General features: G+C 36.7%; 1 protein-coding gene and 1 long non-coding RNA gene across 2 annotated transcripts in view; one reads left to right on the top strand and one right to left on the bottom strand.

Moving 5' to 3' along the window:
• Positions 1-16,574, top strand: part of LOC133526927 (acetylcholine receptor subunit alpha-like 1) — a 488,080-nt gene that overhangs the window by 414,076 nt on the left and 57,430 nt on the right. The window lies entirely within an intron of this gene.
• On the bottom strand, positions 7,448-8,644 carry LOC133526998 (uncharacterized). The gene is made up of 2 exons (XR_009800803.1): positions 8,039-8,644; positions 7,448-7,616 (listed from the first exon to the last, which is right to left on the bottom strand). It is a non-coding gene; the product is annotated as an uncharacterized LOC133526998 (long non-coding RNA).

Raw genomic sequence — 16,574 nt, 5'->3', positions numbered from 1 at the left:
AGGAAATACTTTGATGTTGGACAGATCTGATGTCCCTCTGATGCGCGGCAAATGGATACTTACTTGGACTCTATTGACTAGGTAATAAGGATGACGTAAAAATATCTATTGAATGATATAACTATCAACGCTGTTGGTTTTTGGATCATTTTGACGCATAGTACTTTGTTATGCAGATAATTAGAGACTCGGGAAAGGACATGGGATAATTACCGAATATCATAATCATTCCACTTAGATGAAGTTGCAGGGAGAAGCTAGGACATACCTTTTATACTTATACTTAAATCTGCATACGCCTCTAGCTTGTTAGCGCTTGCTGTTGAGTTGCGAACTTCTGAGCTTCGAGCTGGAGCATTCATCTTGATTTACACGTGTGGCTCGCTGAAATTGAATTTGGTTAGAATTTAGACCGTTCGAGTGTGCTGCATATCGTCTGGCTATAGTTATACATCTTATTATCGTTCTGTAAACTGGCAAATAAATTGTAATATACAGTATGTAATAAATACTAAAACCATTTACTCAAACGTAGATGTTTGGGTCATACTGGGCAACTTTTACTATGGGAAAATAATTATGAAATAAAATATGGCTATTTCGTACATTTTGTCTGGTACTAAATATTTTTGTGATTTTGGGGTGCCCCATAACAAAACTTGCTCAAGATGGCTTAAATATTAATGAGTTTGAGTAATTAGTTTTAGTTAATAAACATACGGCCCGATTCGAAGAGTGATTAAGACACGCTTAAGATCTTATTGATATACCTAACACTTTCAACAATGAATTCATCACGATTATATTCTTTTTAAAATTTTTGGTAATTAATATTGCAAACGGTTTGTATTATTTTGGCGCTTCCTGTATACCATATTATAACTTCCAAAACTTGAAGACTGAACTACCCAGCACATTATTGAATAAACAACGTTTCACATAAGTACGAGAATGTAACTCGTCAAAGAGTACAATGCAAAAACATTATTAATTAAACGTTGTGTTGCCAAATAGAAGTTCTACAATATTTTAGGGAAGGAAAAAGTACACCATGAACATCCAGGGTCTCAACTAAGGCTAAAGTGGCTGTTAAATACAAAAAAGAAATCTTTTATTTCTCAAGACGCCAAAAGTACGAGTAGCGTTAGCAAGGAGGCGCGGCAAACTATATTTTGCTGTCAGCCGCAGACACGAAGGCGGGCCCAACTGTTTTGCAGACTACTTTCCGTGTATTTCTACTTATTTAGTAGAAGGGCACGTTGAAATCTTGAGCGAAATTGTGTGAAATAATTCAAAGATTCGCAATTTAACACAATTTGACAAATAGGTGAAACAGATTTTGAATACTCGAATTATTATGAGTAATATAATATAATCATGGTCATTTGCGTATCAGGTAATTAGCGTTTCTTGCAGTATGCGTCGGATTCGTTGGGATTTGTGATCTCTGCTACTACTTATTAAACACTTTTTTTAAATGCCACTAAAATTTGGATTTTTTCCTTTCTTTGTTTCTCGTTCGCTTTTGGAAAACTATTGTGTAGAAATAGCCGTCCATCGGCCCAATTCGAAAAATGATTAAGACACGTTTGAGACCTTTAAAAGGTCGCTAACTAAACGACGTCAAAATTGACGTTTCTTTCGATTCCGCTGTGATCCCAATAAGATCTATCTACGATATTTCTAACGTCAAAGTAACATTGGTTGCCCGAATCGACCAGCTTCTGTCAATTATACGACTTACAAACGATATCTAAATGAGAACTTATCTAAACCAGAACTTATCGCTATCTTCGAATCGGGCCGCATGATTGTCCGAAATGTTTGTGAAGAAAACACGATAATCGGCCTCCGAACGGCGATTTTTGCAGCAATATTTGTTGAGTCAACACTTGTGTAGCGTTTAACTTATTACGCGACCAACTTTAGCAAATCGAAGTGTATAATACCTATTTATAGCACCTCATTCGGTTCTCGTATGTTTCTTTTATCCTAATTAATGTTTTAATTATACGGAATTTTGACTCTTAGAGACTCTATACATCTCTAAAGATAATTTGATAAAAATCATTTAGTTCTGACATTTAATGATATTTACACCTCTAAATAGAATAGAATAAAATAGAATAATTTTTATTCGTAGACACAAACAAGACACATTAAATTACATGATATAACAAAAACAAATAAAGTATAAAGTGTCACGAAATGGCCTCATCTCAGCATGTTGCTGGTGGCTTCCAGCGCTGATCTTCCGATGAGACCATCAAGTGAGAAAAATCACGAAAGGTAACAGACAAGAAGGAAAAAGACATAAAATAGTATAGAGTGAACAAATTGAAAAATAGATCAAAGATAACGACTAAATTAAGTAAAGATTATTTTTATATCAAGCATCGTAAACATAACACTGTATCGGTCCGGTCCAACCATACCTTGGCTGAACATTACAGCTGCATACGCAACAAGCGCCAACGGGAGCTACACGAACTAAAAGGCAATGACAGACCAGACCAATATCTAGCGTCCATTATATCAATTTACAAGATTTTTATATTATGAAAACAGCATCAGAGGAAGACTAACATAATACTACTCAAACAAGTATGGCATAACAGGAGTGGTGAACTATTGCTATGCAGAAGGAACAAAAACTTGTGGTAAGCGTAAGTAAAAGCGTACAAACTACAGGCAGCTAGTATCAAGTCTGTAGGCTTCCTGGTTAAGTTGGTAAATAATTTTAGTATATTTTTTTGTATCTCTTTGTGTTTTTTATTATTATTTTATTTAAGTTTTTTTTTTTTGTAATTCGACATTTAGAGACTTTATACCTCTCTAAGTAATAATAATAGTTTACTTACTTTTTCTTTAAACAATAAGTAATGCTTTAGTTTGCATTATTATTTTCAAGGAATTGTATTTTATAATAAAATTGTTGACGTGCTTATTTTTGCTTGTATGTAAATTCCATGTTGACGTGTTAAAGTGCCCTTTTAGCGTATTTGCTGAATAAATGTTGAAGTTGAAGTATATTATCACAAGTACGTACCAAAAATGTTAGAAATAGATTCCAGGCAGGGATCAAGATCCTTTGTGAACATTTCATCTGAAGGATTTTACCTTTAAGGATATTTTGCTTAGATTAAACTCAAAGTAAGAATCTTTGATTCAAGTATTCGGTTATCAATATTAACATATAATAAATATTATATACTATTATAGGACAATATTACATTACACAAATTGACTAAGTCGAGGTTTGTTTTGTGTATACATACACATTGATGTGTATAATATAAGTAATACGTAGAAAAACCGAGGAATAAAATATCCGCGGTCATCACACAAATAAATGCCCTTACCAGGATTACTAGGATTTTTTAGGATAATATAAAAAGGCTAGGGTCTGGCCTAGTGGGTAGTGACCCCGCCTATGAAGCCGATGGTCCCGGGTTCAAATCCTGGTAAGGGCATTTATTAGTGTAATGAGCACGGATATTTGTTCCTGAGTCATGGGTGTTTTCTATGTATTTAAGTATTTATAAATATTTATGTATTATATATATCTAAATACCCTCAACACAAGCCTTATTGAGCTTACTGTAGGACTTAGTCAATTTGTGTAATGATGTCCTATAATTTTTTTTATTTTTTTTTATTAATATAAACCAAAGATCTCGAAAATTGTCCCGTAACTATGCATAATCATTAGCCCGTAGTTTGACTTCTAATCCTAGTAATAGTGTTTCTAGGCCTACATATATATTATTGCATATTCACAAGAATAGTTGTTTGTGCAACAAGAGAGGAAAGTTGGTTTTTCTTGCGGGTATTGATTTTGAGACCTGAGTAAGCGAAAGATTCTATAATAATTGAATCACGAGCGAAACGATTGATTTTAAGTTAGAATCTTGAGCGTAGTGAGGAACTCAAAAACACAAGATGTAAAATAACTTTGCTCTCGTGTGACACATACAACTTTTCACCTCAGTACATAAACATATATTAAAGGTTGAAAAAATTCAGCATCAAGTAAAGTTAACCACATTTATTTACATTCATGAATGACATACATACATACATACATACATATAATCACGCCTATTTCCCGAAGGGGTAGGCAGACACCACGGATTTCCACTTGCTACGATCCTGACATACCTCTTTCGCTTCCTTCACTTTCATGACATTCCTCATACACGCTCGTCGGTTTAGGGTGCTCTTGACCTGGCCTGGTCTTTCTTTTTTTCTTTCATGAATGAAAGGCATCATAATTATGACGAAAGCTTGTCTCACTCTCTGGAGCGAGGAAAGTCGCACTTCAGTCAAACAGTAGGCTTGTTCGAGCTGCTGAGGTGAAAATATTATTCTTTAGAGTTTCAGATGTTTGAAAAAAATAATTGAAATAATTGTTTGAAGGGTTGCGCGCTATGCTCATTTCTAAAGAGTATTAAAGTAAAAATGCTCAAAAAAATGTCAATTGATATTAATTTAATAGTGCAATTACACAAACAGCTAATTACAGTATGTGAAGAAGGTGTGATGTTTTTTGTGACGAATTATAAGGGTAAATTCATAGGACTAGTGATGGTAACAGCAACGTCGGGTTTCTTAAAGCTTAGGAACATCACTACAAGGATCAGAAGTCAAACAGCGGTCTAATAATTATGCGTACGACACAATTCTAGAAGGCCTACTCTGCAGAGCGAAGATTGCTAGAAGCGGTTGAGGGAGGCAACAGGGGGCTCTCACGCCGCTGCCGGCAGGCCGGCGGCAGGGGACTACGTGGCTTACTCGCGTAAAGGATTGCTACCGCGGTACAGTGCGGGTACGCTGCCTGCGTGATGGGAATCTTGCTGAGGGGCCTAAGCTTAGACTTGGGAATTTCTGTTTTTAGTTAGGTTTAGTTATAAGAAGCGCTGGTGGCCTAGCCGTAAGAGACTTGCAATCCGGAGGTTGCGGGTTCAAACCCCGGCTCGTATCAATAAGTTTTTTTGGAACTTATGTACGAAATATCATTTGATATATACCAGTCGCTTTTCGATAAAGGAAAAAATCGAGAGGAAACTGGACTAATCCCTTGGGGATCCATCTGGGTTGGAAGGTCAGATGGCAGTCACTTTCGTAAAACTAGTACTTACGCCAATTCTCGGGATTAGTTGCCAAGCGGACCCCAGACTCCTCCCATGAGCCGTGGCAAAATTCCAGGAGTATGCGAGGAAGATGATGAGTTAGGTTTAGTTTTAGTCGTTTTGTTTATAATTACATACATCATTCTCTTAAAACATTTTTGTAATAAACATTATAAAGATTTCCGATCATAACATGTTAATATTTAGTTCCGCTATTTTTGTGCACATTAATATATTTACTTACTCCGTTGGCTCAGCGACCCAAAATGAGACTTGGCCTCCGACACTAGACAGCGCCACTTTTCTCGGTCCTGTGCGACCTCTCGCCAATTGTCGACTCGAAGCTCGCGCAGATCCGTCTCCACCATGTCGCTCCAGCGATACCTAGGGCATCAGATAGGACGTCCTCCTGCTAGGCGACCCAGGTACGCTCTTTTTACGTTCCGATCTTCGTCCAAACAAAATCCAAATATAGTGACAAAAATACCTCAGTCTGGCCGGGGCATGTCTAACCTTAAAATAAATTATACTTCGTATCCAAATCCAAGACAACAAATATAATTTACTAGCAGCAGTACACGTTATCGTGCAGTCCAAGTCACACATTTTAGAGATTATAGTATTTAAAAAACAAGTTCGCGCTGTCCCTCTCACTCGCTACGCTGCGTTCCTGCTTCGACATCGCTCCTCCAGTACTCATTACATGTTTTTGTGTTAGTCCGAGTCACACGTATTTTCGCCAAAATAGTGTTCCTCTAAATATGTGTACCTAATTGTGTTTCGATTAATGTTTATTGTGCGCTGAATAAGAAGTATAGAATCAAAACATTATTTGAACTGCCGACCGCCGTACCCTCGAACGAAAAATTGATGTTTATTCAGCTCGGCAAGTCTAGTCTAGTTTGCCATACTTACATGGCAGTTAAACTTTCAATTTGAAATTGTAGGTATATTCGTTTAGCGTAATAAACTTATTACCTAAGAAATCAAGTAAGTAATTTTTACGTTCATACGAAATCACTTACTACAACTACCTTCTTTTTTGAATAAATAAATTACGGAAAACATAAGTATGGAGCTACAAATAGATTACAATTTGAACTTTAAATAATTGTAATACGTACTATTATAGTATTATTTACTAATATAATATTATTTAGATTTCATTTTATGATTGCATAAAATGCAATGTTCACTCACAATTTTTTTTTTACGAGATGCTTTCGCGTACAGATTTAAATATACAAACCATATCTGAATAAAGTTAATATATACTAGGTAATCGTTTCACGAAAGCGGCTTTTACCATGTCCGATCTACCCTACCATATAATAAAACAGATAACAATGGTAATCCTTGCCGATTGGTAATAAGTGCCTATGAATGATAACAAAACGCGTCTTTATGCAAATGTACATACACAGTACCAACAAGTTTAATGAGCGTCTTATGAGGATACCTATAGGATACCTAGTAACTTGTGGATAACGTTGCTGGCTGTACATAAAAACAACACTTATAATGTAACACCATTTGTAGATTGTATTTGTATAGTTGTTTGTTATCCCTTAAAAACAATAAAATAAATAAAATAAATAAATACCTATAGGTATAAATATACAGGAGTAATGTCAATCAATACACAATCTATAAGACATTGGAAGACTATTTAGTCTGACTGACAGTTTAAAGGGTTTAATGCCATTAATCGACGTATACAAACGGGACGCACTGAAAAAAAAACCTGGTACTGGTAACCAGAATCTGGTTAGCTGTACTTTACTGTCTTGTTGTATATGTGACGACAGGACACTTTGTAAACATAACCAGACCATTCTGGTTAAATTAAATTTGTTAACTCTATGAAGTGTATAGTAATTCATAAAGTGCAGAAATGTAATGTATACCCATGCACCCTAGTAGTGGGTATAAGACTTTTAGTAAACCCAATTAGCCGGTCTGTTAATGGTTACTAAATAATACAGTAACATATACGTTCCTATCCTGTTGTTATAACAAGGTATTTGGTATGTGTAACTGAACGATTTGTGCGGTGTACTGGTTTTATATTGTTCACGTTACCAGAACGCACTATGCTAATGGGGCTTCTAAACGGGCCATATGTTCACTGCAATATGTGGCCAGCAACTATTGGTGTCCTCTCTCACATGTTAGAAAGGGACACTAATAGTTGCCGGCCACATATTGCAGTAAAAATATGGCCCGTTTAGAAGTCCCTTCTGGTTACGTGAACAATATATAACCAGTACACCGCACAAATCGTAGACAATTTAAAAGTAAAATAATACGAGAAATAAAATCAAACGCTTTATTATTGGTTTTCTAAATAATGATAATTATAAAGCATCTTCAAATTATTTAAAGTATATCAAGAACAGTATAAATTAAAGGGTCTAGCAGGCTGGGTTAACATGACTGCCCCCCACGAGGGATTTGGTTATACTTTTAGAGTAGTGGCTGCACCTGAGAACAAATAAATAATTAATTTAAAACATAGTTTTTGTATTTGACTTAATAAATACGTATATATGCGTCAACCCTAATGTGCAACAACCTAGTTAGAAAAGGCAAAAGAACTGCTCAAGCTACTTGTTTTATGAATACATGAGTTATAATATCACTCTCGTCGATAAATGACATGGATAAAATGCATAGCCATCAAATGACGCCATTTTGTTACAATAAATATGTCGTCACTCGAAATAATTATGTAGGTATCAAACACAAACTAGGTAAGTACAACCATACACCACACCTCGAGTATATGGCTAAAACTATTTTACAGCGGAATTGAATACAAAGCATTCATAATTATTTATTAATAATGAATACAGGCGAGTGATGACAAACATTAATTTCGACCATAACATCAGCTTTTTACTTACTTTCGAAAATTTCCGTATATTCCTCCAGGTTCCACGTTATTAGATGGTTTCTTAGGTCTTCGTCCATGTTCACAAAACAGACAAGTTTTTAAGCACACTTATACTATACACTTGTACTAGTTTACAGTTAAATTATGGACAGGATCTAAGTAAATAAAAACACGGACCGTCGCAACGAAAGACGCTGGGGCAATGGCTGTTCCGTGACTTGCGCAATTCCTTTCTCCCTCCCCCGCCACCGGCGCATACACCATGGTGTTGGCACTGTTTGATTCGTTCAGAGTACAATGCATTATAGTAGCCATAACATAATAACTTGTAACGTGTACACTCGTATCTTTATTTTTACATATCAATAGTTAGTGTTACGATGCATATATTAAACGAGACAAACGTTTAATATTTACAACACTTGCATCTTTAAATATACAACGAAATTGTAAGCAGTACTAAATTGCATTTAACTAGAATTAAACAGTGATGTTTAAAAAACAAGTTTTACACGATACAACATTTTTTGTTATTACTACCGGATTTTAGTAGGTATAACTAAATTTTTAACTACTATACGTTCTGGTAGTATTGTAGAAAAATATTTTTTTCGGTGCGTGCTATGCGTGCTCCGATACCGTGCGCCCCATGCCCCATATGAGGGCCATAGTGAATCTATCGTATGGATCATGAGATCATGACGGATTAGGTAGTAGGCTTTAATCGGACATCGCGGTATCGTCGAGTCTTGGGTCCAATCGATGTGGTCGCCTCCTAAATTTGATCATCAGTTAGTTACCCGCTTTGTTATTATTAGACAGCTTTGATTAACATAATATAATATAATTTTAAAATGAAATATATTATGGAAAGATATACTTGATTTGTGTAATATTGTGGACTCCGTCTAATAATAATTCTCCTTTCCGTGAGTACTTAGAAGCTTAGGTTTACTGTGCAACAAGATATTCATCAAACAGAAAATCGGTATTAACTGTGTTGATTAAAGTTTTAATGTAATTTTATAATGCACATTAATTAATAGTTCAAAATTAAAACACATATTAAATAAATATTTTCTTATAAATGAGATGTCGACATGGTACTATATTTGCCCCACTTTAATAGTGAAGAGGCTATCATTACTCCACAATCATTGTGTCGAGGGCTCCGCTTTCACAGCGTTGAGGTTATATTTGCCCCACTTTAATAGTGAAGAGGCTATCATTACTCCACAACCCTTGTGTCGAGGGCTCCGCTTTCACAGCGTCGAAGCTATATTTGCCCCACTTTAATAGTGATGAGGCTATCATTACTCCACAATCATTGTGTCGAGGGCTCCGCTTTAACAGCGTTGAAGCTATATTTGCCCCACTTTAATAGTGATGAGGCTATCATTACTCCACAATCATTGTGTCGAGGGCTCCGCTTTAACAGCGTCGAAGCTATATTTGCCCCACTTTAATAGTGATGAGGCTATCATTACTCCACAACCATTGTGTCGAGGGCTCCGCTTTAACAGCGTCGAAGCTACATTTGCCCCACTTTAATAGTGAAGAGGCTATCATTTCTCCACAATCATTGTGTCGAGGGCTCCGCTTTAACAGCGTTGAAGCTATATTTGCCCCACTTTAATAGTGATGAGGATATCATTACTCCACAACCATTGTGTCGAGGGCTCCGCTTTAACAGCGTCGAAGCTATATTTGCCCCACTTTAATAGTGATGAGGCTATCATTACTCCACAATCACTGTGTCGAGGGCTCCGCTTTAACAGCGTTGAAGCTATATTTGCCCCACTTTAATAGTGATGAGGCTATCATTACTCCACAACCATTGTGTCAAGTGCTCCGCTTTCACAGCGTCGAAGCTATATTTGCCCCACTTTAATAGTGAAGAGGCTATCATTACTCCACAGTCATTGTGTCGAGGGCTCCGCTTTCACAGCGTTGAAGCCATATTTGCCCCACTTTAATAGTGAAGAGGCTATCATTACTCCACAATATTGTGTCGAGGGCTCCGCTTTCACAGCGTCGAGGCTATATGTACCCCACTTTAATAGTGAGGAGGCTATCATTACTCCACAATCATTGTGTCGAGGGCTCTGCTGTCGTAGTGTTGAGGCTAAGTTTGCCCCACGTCATAGTGAGGATGCTATCATTACTCCACAATAATTGTGTCAAGGGGTCCGCTGTCGCAGCTGTCGCAGTGACGAAGATATATGCCGCACTTTAAGTTATATGTACTCTACAATTCCACAATAATCGTATCGAGGCCTCCATTTCCGCAGCGTCGAGGCTATATGTGCTTCATTTTAAGTGTCGAGGTTATAATGCTTCGGTCATTTGGTTCTTCGGTTGCTTTGCTCCTTTTGGTCGCTTCGCTCTTCGGTCGCTTCGCACTTCGGTCGCTACGCTCTTCGGTCACTTCGCTCTTCGGTCTACAGTCGGTCATTATACATATCTCAAAATGATATCGTCAAAGATATATAACGTTGCTCTACTATAACAGTGTTGATGCCAATGTAATGATTGAAGACTTTAATAGTATTGGAAGTAGCTTTACGCATGTAAATATAAGGGACTAAAGAGCAAAAATATTTAAGGTTGAGCTAAAGTTTACAGGACTTGTAAAAATAATGAAATATAAAGGAGGTTCTTGTTACGCTGAGGTAATTTAATAGGTGTTAATGCGGCCTAAAATACCTTAAACAAAATGTACGCAATGTCATTGCCCTTACAGACAAAGAAATGCTGTATGTAAACAACATATAGGAAAAAATATATCTGTAAACCCTTTAACCCAAATTTATGATTCGTACTCATATCACGCTGTTATATACTCCTAATAACTTCAAACGTCAGCTTTGATATGCTGTCAAGAATATACCATATCAACGAGCCTAATGTAATAAATCCGGTACAATTTACTTACGGATTCTCAGCTCCAAACTTCAGGGGAACATCGCCGCATCAAACAAGAGCTGAACCGCCGTTGATGCACTATCCCGCGACGCGAAATAAGTGCTGTAAATTGTGCAACCATGCAACTAGAGTTATGCTGCCACGTGTTGTAGTCGCTTGCGCTAAGTAGCTAGATTAATAATCGCAATAAAGGGTTGAAATCCTTTAACAATAACATTATTATTGTCTGAAATGTAAATGCTCGGGTTGTCATATTGTCTTGCTGTAAAAGAAAGCTTAAATAGTTTTCATTTTTCGTCGCAATGCACACTGTACAGTTTTATTGTAGGTAACGTTAAAAAATGTTACTCCTTAAAATGAAGTACAAGTTACAAGTCATGCCAGATATTTTGTTCACAAATATATCATAACTCAACACATAATCTACCTAAGTTCCTTGCCACTTGTTAGCGTAGTAGCCATCATCGTTCAGATACGCATAAGCAGATGAGATTAGCTATTTAGTTATAAATAATATCATATTACTATTTCTTGATCTGTGGTAATAACTAAAATTAGTCCATCAATATTTTCAAAGTGATAAGTTTCAAATACTTAATATCTACAGGATACTCTACTAGTAATTGTCCAGACTTAGTTTTAAAGTACTTACATATAGCCTTGATATTTATGGTAGCTTTACAATGAAGAAAATTCTCCTTTATCTACCTCACTCAAAGGCTATTTACCGAGGAAAGTATTGATTGCTGTATTCAAAATTAACTTTAAAGTGTCGTAACATAAAATTAGATTATATTTTAGGGTCAGTAACGCGCATGTAATATACCTCTGCAGTAGCGGGCATTCATAGGCTGCGGTGATTGTTTACCATCAGGCGGGCCGTATGCTTGTTTGTCTCCGTTGTAATTACATCCAGAGAATGGTTGGTAAATTCTAAATTATACAAAATGGTTTGTTTATATGGTTACAGACAGAAAATGCCTATCTAAAACTTATTTAGAGCCAACTAAAGCTTGAAAACACATTTACACTTAATGGCGTCCTGGCTTGTAAATGACATAAAAATAGTTGTACCTTGTGAATATTAAGATATATACATTATACAACTTTATCAATATACTACAGTGAAATCAAAGAAAGTTTTATACTTTTTTAATATTAACGAAATGAAATACCAAGAGCAATTTCACTCCTTAATGCATGACGCTTATCATTATAATATTTTATTATGCTATACATACATTTTACATTTATACTATGTAGATACATAAATAATTATTTAAATTGGATATAAATTAATAACTTCTAGGTGGTACGTTGTTCTCTTTAGTCAAAATCAATAATATCAGTATGTTCGTAACATACTGATTTGATATCGATATTTTATTTTATTTTCGCATTCAGGATTTGAATTTAAATACAAAGCTCTGAACATCTGCTAGTAAATTATATTTGTTGTCTTGGATTTGGATACGAAGTATAATTAATAATCAAACGAACTTACCTGTGAAGTTTGATTACAATTATGCGAGTATCCAAATCCAAGACAACAAAGACCCGCCCCCCATCCCCAAAAATGAAAATAAAATAGTCTCTGTTAATAACACAAAAATAACTCTGAAATAATGAGTACTGGAGGAGCGATGTCGAAGCAGGAACGCAGCGTAGCGAGTGAGAGGGACAGCGCGAACTTGTTTTTTAAATACTATAATCTCTAAAATGTGTGACTTGGACTGCACGATAACGTGTACTGCTGCTAGTAAATTATATTTGTTGTCTTGGATTTGGATACTCGCATAATTGTAATCAAACTTCACAGGTAAGTTCGTTTGATTATTAATTATGAGCTAGTCATTTTAAATGTTTCTGCATGAATTGTACGATCGCGCCGCTTTGATATTGAAATAACACTGTCATATTCTACGTCTCTAAGGACGTCCCTTGTCAACTGCCTTATTATCAAGTCAATAAACCTACCGTCCACTGAATAAAGTATTTTTTTAATCTTATACATTTTGAAATGGTCGCTGAATAGCAACGTGCCCGCTAGCCCTTGTATATCACGTCCATACCCTCTTTGCAGCTCCGCTGAGTTATAGCAGCGAGGGTGGGCATAAATAAAAAGGTCTTACGTTTTTAATAACAACCGGACCTTCGTCATATCGCCTTTGTTCCGTACGTGACCGCGATAGTTTACGTGCACCAGCCTACCCAGACATATAGCCGTCGCCGTACCACATAAAAACATGAAATAAAACCCTGACTAGCCGTAAAACAAAGAGGTCAACGCGCGCTGGTCCTCGTCTAAAACAAAAGACGCTACGCACAGAAAAACCAAGCAAAAAGCTGAGTAAGCTAACCGATAATAGACTCTTTGACGATGTCATAAGGACTTTAGGACACGCTTGTGTTTTGTGGTGCTGATATACCCGAAGTCAGCTTTTCGAGTAACGATGTTATTGGGAGGATAGGTTAAAAACATGAGTTTGGGGCTATTGTCGATGTTTTCAGTTAGGCCTCATCTCCGATTCATATAATCACGTAAATACGTTACGTTATACTATGAATTGGAGATTTTCTTTTAAGATTATTAAGACAAAGAACATAAAGTTTTCGGAAGCTTACGGAAACATTGCTTTTGTATATTTATTAGTGTGTTTGAAGTAACCGTATTGTGTGTTGTGTATTAAACCCAAATGAGAGTAGGAGAAAAAAATCTAAGAGTAAAAGTAAAAAAAAGTTTATTTCCAAAACTAGAAAACATCTTTCGTTAAAAATTACAAATTATAAAAAAGTGAAAAAACAAGACATTAAACATAACATAATAGGTACCTACCTACATAATTCATATCGTTAAGGCAATGGGTACCAGTCTCAGCTTGTGCTAGATATATTGTGATATCCAGCGCTGATTTTCAGCCTTCCCTATTCCCCCCGGTCGGCCCTGTTTCAAAGGTCTAGCAATATTACCAAGGGTTGGCAATATCCAAGATGTGTATGCGACTGTAGTGTAGTTTGTGTGTATATGATTTCTAAGTATATGTTCATACGAGTGTTACAAGTGCTATGTTTAAGTATAAATGATTATTATATATATATTAATCATTTATACTTAAGAGATAGGCACTTCCTCTATTCCCTATTACAGAACTCCTACCTCTTCAAAATTGTTCGGTTAAACTGTGTCCTACTGTGTGACTCATTATTTTATATATTATGTAACAAGTCTTCCGTTTTCCTCTAACATCCAAAAGTCGGTCAAGCAAATGCTTTTATCATCATCATCATCCTCCTAGCATTTGTCCCGTACTATGACGAGGTCCGCTTTCCTACTTTTGTCCTTCCACTTAGCTCTATCCCGGACGTCGTTTTCCGCTAACACACAGGCGTTTAAATCTTTGGCGATGACATTGCGCCAATGCCTTGCCCCTCCTGCAAATGGTTTCGTTAAAACAATTTCGTTGTATCAAATTGCTTGGTTGCCCGACAATATCGAATGCTGCAATAAATTGATAATCGGGACGCCGCTTAACCGCCGGGCGTAGCGGAACAAATGAGTTTTGTTAAATAAATACGAAGTTGTCTCCCGACTTAAAGGCCATTTCCAATGTGTGACATCAGAATGATATTTGAATCATGTTGTTTAGTTATCGTGTATGTATTGGCATGGGCGAGACTCACGATAACTAAATAATATCATTCAAATATCAATCTGATGCCAGTGTACCTCGAACGTAGGTATCTATAAATTTCCTTGAGTGATGTTCGCTGCCGCATTACTGCCGCGATTATGACGTTCATTGCGTCACTCACTTTACTAGAAACTGTACAACTATTTTGAGCACCGAGAAGTTTAGAACATACGACCTTTCCTCTTTTGAGTTTTTCAAATTCCATAGGTCGACAGGAAAATGCACGAAGCGCTGGTTGCCTAGTGGTAAGAGCGTGTGGCGTCCAATCCGGAGGTCGCGGGTTCAATCCCCGGCTCGTACCAATGAGTTTATTGGAACTTATGATCGAAATATCATCCACCAGTCCACCACCACCACCAGTACCAGTCGCTTTTCGGTAAAAGAAAACATCTTGAGGAAACAGGACTAATCCCAAAAAGGCCTAGTTTACCCTCTGAGTCGGAAGGTCAGATGGCAATTGCTTTCGTAAAAACTAGTGTCAATGCCAATTCTTGGGATTATTTTCCAAGCGGACCCCAGGCTTCCATGAAAAATGCCGGGACAACGCAAGGAAGATGATGGAATGTTGAGGCCCACAGAAAAATCATTTTTTATATTTTTGAATCGAGTAAACTGTCCCAGCCCCAGACTGAGTCCGAGTGGTGGCAGCATGGTTCCATTTTTATCACTTGTCACTATGCTTGTCGCTCTCGCGCTTACATACCTACTTGTCAGAACGCGACAGGCATGGTGACAAATGATAAAGTACCGACCATCTTAGCCCTACTGTTCACCCAAATATTCTAGCATTTACGGCCCGATTCGAAGAATGATTAAGACACGTTCAAGATCTTTTGATTCCGCTGTGGTCCCAATAAGATCTATCTACGATATTTCTAACGTCAAAGTGACATTGGTTGCCCGAATTGAGCTGCTTCTGTCAATTATACGACATACAAACGATATCTAAATGAGAACTTATCGTTACCAGAACTTATTGTTATCGTATCTCAGTCGAATTGGGCCGTTAGACTGTCAAACGAGTTTGTATGAAAGAAATGGCATGGATCATTAATAAAATCGCATGCAATGCAGCGATAGATAAAACTGCCTTAAAACACGACTTAACACGAACATTAGGACGATTTTTCATTGTAGGTTAAAGCCGCAGTGCAGTGATTATCCGACTATTTACAGGCCAATTTGAACGTACGCTAACATCAGAATAGAATAGAATATTTTTTTTAGAATAGAATAATTTTTATTCGTAGACACAAACAAGACACATTAAATTACATGATATAACAAAAACAAAGGAAGTATACAGCGCCACGAAATGGCCTCATCTCAGCATGTTGCTGGTGGCTTCCAGCGCTGATCTTCCGATGAGACCATCAAGTGAGAAAAATCACGAAAGGTAACAGACAAGAAGGAAAAAGACAAAATAATATAGAGTGAACAAATTGAAAAATAGATAAAAGATAACGACTAAATTAAGTAAAGATTATTTTTATATCAAGCATCGTAAACATAACACTGTATCGGTCCGGTCCAACCATACCTGAACATTACAGCTGCATACGCAACAAGCGCCAACGTTAGCTACACGAACTAAAAGGCAATGAAATTATGAGCCAATATCGAGCGTCCATATTATCAATTTACAAGATTTTTATAACAAACAAGTATGGCATAACAGGAGTGGTGAACTATTGATATTTCTGATTTTCTGATTATTTATGAGAATGATATTTCCATCATTTTATTTCGTTATCGTGCATCTTAGTCGCTCCAAACATGTACGGACAAGTATGAGCGAAATGCACGATAACTAAATAATATGATTCGATGTTCCGATGTCAGTGTACGTTCACATTGCATAATTGACCTGTTAGTTATTTCGGACAAAAAGTAACAGTAGGTACTTCTACGGAAAGTACAGCTACGCAC

The sequence above is a fragment of the Cydia pomonella genome, chromosome 17 (genome assembly GCF_033807575.1).
Source record: "Cydia pomonella isolate Wapato2018A chromosome 17, ilCydPomo1, whole genome shotgun sequence".
NCBI lineage: Eukaryota > Metazoa > Arthropoda > Insecta > Lepidoptera > Tortricidae > Cydia > Cydia pomonella.
This window is presented reverse-complemented; position numbering and strand designations above follow the sequence as displayed.